Raw genomic sequence first — 7,164 nt, 5'->3', positions numbered from 1 at the left:
CCTACATGAATATCTAATGTTGTCTTTTCCATCCGAACAAGAATTAGAAGAGATCTCAGTTTGTATTTATGGTCTGAGAGGTAGTGTCAGATATCATCATCATCAACTGATCTAACAAACCTTTCTTTCTTTCTTTTTTCATTCGCTTATCATTGATAAACAAACAAAGAAAAGAAAAAGGAAGAGAATGATCACAAGCATGGCATACTGGTTGGGTTGGAGGTTGGTGGATGGCTTGACATGCATGTGTAATTAAAAATAGTTGTGATTCTAATCTGTAGGTGTAATTGTATATATATATAAAAAAAAATGTGCTAAGCATTAAAATTCTATGTATATGAACATTGAAGCACTGCACAATTGCCGTAACCAAACCCACTATTTGTATAGATATTGTCAATCATAAAGCTCGGGCGAGTGATTTATACATATAGCTGGTCAAAGTTTGATCATTATTTGCTTTCATTTGCCCCTTCAGTTAAAAGAGAGCTACTATGATAGTTTTATAATGCACCTTAAGAGCTTCTCACTAGGCCTGTGCAGAAAAAGCGTAGACCCAGTCCATCAGCACAACCCGTCTGACAAAAGCGATTTAAGTTAGATTTTAGATTGTACCCGTTAAACGTCGATTTCAACCCGATATATTTTAAATTACCTTAAGTTTGCATTTTGCAAACCAAACCCTAGCTGGCTAACCCTTCCCATTCTCTTTGTCATCATCATCGCCTCTGTTCTTCATCGTCATCAACTCTGTTCTCCGTCGACTTCGTTCTCCTCTATTACGGATTTGAAGTATCCTCTTAACTGTGCAGAATGCTATATAAGGAAGAGAGTGACTTGACTGGAGGAGGAGTTGTTGCCAAAATGATGGAAAGAGCTGGAATTTGGGTAAGTCCCATTGGACACAAATATCTTCATGAGATACTAAAGCTGTCAAGTAGGCCTTTTTGTCAAAATTTTCCAAGAAAGTTTTTTTTTTTAATATTTCTTTATTTCGAGAGAAAATACAAAAAAAAAAAAACTTATTTGTTGTAATGTGATTGGGTTGTCACCTTGAAGAAACATTTATTGCTTAAAAACTATGTTTTTTTGGAAAGAAGATGTTCTCTTATGAAGTCTACATGTATCTAATCAAACATTTGCTTATAATATTATATTTTGTTTTGCACAGGATAAGAAATGTGTTTTCTATTGTAACGCCCCAGTCCTAAATGGGTTGGAGAGTTAACTCCTATCACTTAAAATCGTCTTCCAACCACATAGTATATACTTTAAATTTCTCTTTCAAGTGAAATACTCATTATTTCACATCAATTACTCTAATATAATTAATTTAAGACATCACAAAGTCTCAAAATAAATGTCAACCTCTCACATACCGTGTTATCAGAACACGAAAAATTTAACGAAAAACATTCTTCAATAACCATGTTATCTTTCTGTGTTTAATCCTCTATACTTAAATAATCACGCCCATGCTCCATACTCTCGATCCTCAACTAAAGCATTCAAATCATCTAAAAAATATTATGGAAATAAGGGATGAGTTATCAACAACTCAGTAAACATAAAACATATACTAGTATGTAAACATGAGCATTTACAGAATTCAGAATGTGAAAAAAATATTTCCTTTCAGAATGCAAAATCAAAACATGTTAACAAATATCAGAGCGAAACTTTCAGAAAACATTCATAATAAAAAATAATATTTTGGCATATCAAAATCTGAGACATCATCTCCATATCATCACATTGGAATAAATATCATGTTTAGCCCCTGTAGTAGAGTTATAAACCACTATTATACCCATGACAGGGCCGTATGCCACTGTTATACTTGTGGCGGGGCCGTGTACTACTATTATACCCGTCGCAAGGCCGCATACCACTTTTATACCCATGGTAGGTCGTATATCATGTTTAACCCCCGTGGTAGGGTTATAAACCATCATTATACCTGTGGTGGAACCGTATACCACTATTATAGCCATAGTAGGGCTTTAACGGAAACAACACAGAAACAATATCGGAACCAAATTATAATCAAATACAGAATCAGAAATTCATGCCAAAGTTTTCAAATGCCACATCATATCAAAACAAAGTACTGAAACAGATTCAGATCATTTCACATATTCAAAAAGATATTCAGAACATCTTCGCATCACATGCACAAATTTTCATAAATTTTATATTCACTCTTTTTGCATATTTCAGAAACAAAATGTCAAAAATTTGCTTATGTCTACACCAGTCATGAAAAAAATATTTTTATCTTTCATATGGATTTCATGAGTAATGTAGAACAAATAACTGAAGTTGTTCCAAATTTCTTTTCATAACAAAACATGCAAATTTTTCAAATTCAACCTCAGTTCATTTCTTTTATGCAAAATCTAGTATGTGAACCCCGCTTACCTGAACTTTTTACTTTTCAAAAAATTTTGGCAAATGTACCAAACAAATATTAATTGTCACCTATAACATAATCACGTAATTTTCGTAAATTTTCAATTGAGCACGTAATTCGATACTTAAACCTGAAATGCTAAATTAACCTATTTTTCCTAAAATTTTAAGATTCTTGTAATCCTAAAATATCGTCACTTCCCAAATTTATCGACATCCACTTGAATTATCCGTGTAATACCTTAAACTCAAAATGATTTGCTGTAAAATAAAATTGTATGGCTAACATATTTACTCAATTAACACTATTGCCCACTTGAAAAGACAACTCCAGCTTAATATTTACTTTACATAATTATAATAAAATCTATTACAGTAAAAATCAAAACTTTGTTTAGTGGAATAGACTTAATCCTATCTAAAGCGTTCAAAATCATATTGAACACTTACTACTGAAATTCATTTATAAAAATTCTTATACTAAATAATATAATAATAAGTAATATACTTTAAAACCCTAACTATCTTTTGTAATAATATTTAGGTTGCGTTTGGTTCCCAAACTCAGTTGAACTCAGCTAAGTTCAATCTAATTTTAAATTGAGCCTAACATTCAAACACCCAATTTTCAAATTACTAAACTCATCCCAACTCAAAACCTTCTTATACATAGGACCCACAACCTTTTTCAACTTAAAACATATTTATACGTGTGACAATTTCCCATAAAAAGTACTAAACTCATCTTAATATCAAAACACTTTAAACTTAGTTTAGATGAGCCTACATAACTCTCTCCACTACTCAACTCACTACTATTCATAAAAAACTCAGTTCAACTCAGCTCAACATCCAAACGCAGTCTTATACTTAAAACAAAGCCTTCACAAAGTAAATTAAAAATCAAGCCCAATGTATAACCAAGGGTATTTTTGGGAATTGACCATAAATATGTATGGGTGTTTTGGGAAGGCTAGAACTTAAAAGGCAACTCATAGACACCCAAACTACACTGTGTAATAGAGAGGAGTCCATACTCACCGAAAGGGAAGGAGAGATGTGATGAGGCAGTGCTAGGCGGAGATCGAAGGTGGTCAACACGGCGCTAAGAGAGAGAGAAAGTGATGAGAGAGAGAGAGATTAATGTGAGGGAGAACCCAAGAAATGGGGAGAAGGAGTTTACGCACCATGCAATGTGGGAGCTGCGAATGGTGGTGCTTGAACAGGGGCATTTTTGTTTGTTGTTTACTGTGGCTTTGACTTGGTTTATCATTAAGGAACATGTGGTCGTGTTCTTCCCACAAGGAGGCATTGTGACTGGTGGGCCGTGATGTTGGGTATCGTGGTTAGTGAGGCAACGATGCTTAGTTGAATTCTTATTCTCTCTTCCGGGTTGCACGTTGGCAACAACTAGTTCGTGGTGCACGTTTGGCTAGGCTCGACGTCGGACGGAGGACCCGTGTGGTCTAGAAGGCACGCTACTATGTTTTGAGAAGCAAAAACAAAGGCTGGGCAAAGGCTATTTTTGGTGGTTCACGATGTCGTAGCACGACTTCCTATGGTTGTTTTGTTCCTACTTGTAGAAGGGGAAGACAGGGATCCAATGGTGGTCCTCCGCTTGGTTGCTGGACTTGGAGGAGCATGTTGGTGAAACTCGAAGGCTCTGTATGGTAATGGAGCCGCGCCGACTTTGTTGGATGTATGGTTGGCAACGTGAAGGGCTGGATGGCGGCTTAATGTCGTGGCGTGCCTGGATGTGTTGGGAGGCTGCTGGTTAGCGGAGGCACATGACAGAGGTGGGAGGCAGAGGTGGAGGAGAAAGGCGTTGGACTGGGGTAAGGCTTGGGCAGCCAAACTCATAGAAAATAAAAATAAAAATAAAAGGGGAGAGAGAGAGAGAGAGACGCTTGCCTTAGGTGAGAACAAAAATAAAATGTGGGAGAGAAAGTGATGGGGAGGAGCAATAGTCGGGTGGGTGCGGGGTGATGGGAAGTTGAACAAAATATACTATACGTGGAGAGGGGTCATATTCCATTGTAAATAAAATAAACATAACAAATAAAATTTATATAATGCGTCTTGGCCTGGACTTGGTGTTGAGCCCGTATATTACACCTATGAACTAGTTTATAGTGATGAACAACCAAGGTAGTTTTTCCTAACTGTACTGTCTATATGATTTGAACTTTACATGGTCGTATGAGAAAAAAACTCTTAACTTTTTTTTTTTTTGGAAGAGAGGGGAGGGTGTATGTGCATCAAGTACCTAGTTGTTAAATCTGTTGATGTAAGCTCTTAATGGTGTTTGGGGGACCTTTCCTACCTTGGTACATTTATGTTCTTTGATGACATATCGAATTAACCTGATTTCTTTTTTACTAATTTTGTTTCTTATATGAGGGAGGAAAGACATGATTTTATGGCTGCAGCCAAGATTTTCCTAGATTCAGTAATAAGCTGTATATCTTTAAACCATTGGGCATTTTTTTGCTACTTATATAATGGCTCGGTTAAAATGTAAATATGGTGTTATCTTTTGATATATTTTGTTTCAAAATTTAATCTTAACTTGAGTATTGGAAAGTTTGATTGGTAGTCTCTGATTTGCTTTGTCTTTATCCATTTGTTAAGAATCATGACAAAAATACAATTAATTTGCCTTATATGAGCAGTTTCATATAATTCATAAGCATTAGGGATGTTGTTTTGTTCATGAACATGTATCTTAATAACTTTTGTATTGCAGTTAGTTTGTCAGTTACAATGTTAGAACTTAAGCTCATCTCAACATGCAGTAGCTTTTACAGTCCCTTTGAAAGAATATAGAATTTTTTCTTTCTTTCTTAAGAGAATTCATCCATGGTCTCCCAAAAATTCTGAAAATACTCCTCATTGACTAATCTCCCAAAATATGAGATGACTTTCATGGCCCACCAAAAAAAAAATATAGCCATATTTAATAAAACCATTTTTCTTTATGTAAAAAGAATAAAAAGCATTTAATAGAACTGACCTTCCTGTATTTGTTCTTTATTTGTCCTGATCCTAACTATTAAGGATGTGGTTCACAGCTTCTCACACACAATCACTTGCAACCAAAGAGTAAAGGGGCTTGGGGGTTCGAGAGGATGTCTCCGATGTCTAAGTCAGTGAAGAGTAATATGATTTCTCCAGCCAAATATTCAGATGATCTCATAATCATACATGGACCCTATAAATAGAGGTTTGTGACTTCTTTGGATAACATTCAATAACCGTCCCACCTATTATTTGAAACTCAAGCCTTAGGAATATTACGGCTTTTCTTATTTCCAAATGAGCCGATAACCCTTTCATCTCGAAGTGCTCGGGCAGTTAGTGGTCTGGCTCCATCCAGATCAGGCTCATATAGGGTTAGGCCTTGGATTCATTATCTTATTGGACCATGCCATGACTCAAGCCCATGATAATACCTAGCCAGCCCTTAGAAGAGGATTAAGCCCCTTCCACTAACAGTTGGGTTTATTATTTATTTCTTCCTAAGCAGTTAAGATTAATACAGTTGAGTATATAATTTGATGAATTGATATGGATTCTGCATTCCAGGCCCAAGATTTTAGACAACAAGGAATTCAGATAAGAATGAAGATGTGGCTCCAAAACATGAAGATAAAATTGATTGTTTAGGAATTATCATTGCCTTGATTCTAATCATTGTCTTGGGAACTTCCTGGGCACTTCCTCACTGGCATGTTGATTCCGATTGTCTTGGTAGATCTATTTGCACCTTGCATATCCATGTTATTGGGTCTTTGATATATTGGATTTTGACATACCCATTATTAAGATTGAGAAAATAGACTGCTACATAGATATATGCTTGGTATGCTTTTTGATCTTTTGATTATTGTCTGCATGTGCTTATTATGGGAGCCTCTAGCAAGCGTGCAAACACAGTAGTGGAGCACTCATCAAAGGACACGAAGTTTGAATACACTACAGATTTTCTAGCAACACCAATACGAGTAAATTAGAAATAAGAGGATTAGAAAAAAAAAATTACAAATAAGAGTTATGGGAAATGACTTGACCTAACCCAAATTGGATGGTTTGGGTAGGGTCGGGTTGGTTCAACCATGCAACCGGGTTGGATCGGGTCGGGTTAAAAAGAGGTGCAGGTTGGTCGAGCTGCAGGCCTACTTGTCACTGCCGAGCCAGGGAAATATTTGAAAATGATGAAATTTAAAATGAAAAACAATATTTCTCATATTGATTGGACACGTTTAAAGAAGTTTCATAAGTCAACCATTTAAATTAAAACACACTTAAAATTGATAAAATATAAGTTGAAAAGTTGCATTTTTCATTTCAATTGTTTCTTTTCATCCAAACAACCAACATTGCTCAGTTTATATGGTAGGACAACCAACAATGCACATCAACGTTGAACAATAAATGTGGAGGAAGAACCAGCATAAGCATTGTTCTCATTTTCGTTTCCATTATTATCCATCCTAAAACATTGCTCCACAATAGCTCCTTTCATAAATGTTGGGGAAGGAAAGAAAGCCCTTAAAATTAAGTGATGAACACAAACTTCTACAAACCAAGAAATAAAGTAATTAGAAAGAAATGTAAACTGAAAGCTGAAGCATTGGCTTTTTAGCCTTTATGGCAAATCAACCACGTATAAAAAGACTTTTTCTTTTCCTTTCACCCTATTTGCACTGGTTGCTTTAACCCTCCTCCATGGCGCCAATAGCAACAATTTTC

Source organism: Juglans regia, chromosome 6 (assembly GCF_001411555.2).
Source record: "Juglans regia cultivar Chandler chromosome 6, Walnut 2.0, whole genome shotgun sequence".
NCBI lineage: Eukaryota > Viridiplantae > Streptophyta > Magnoliopsida > Fagales > Juglandaceae > Juglans > Juglans regia.
The sequence above is the reverse complement of the archived record's forward strand: the minus strand, read 5'-3'. Positions refer to the sequence as shown.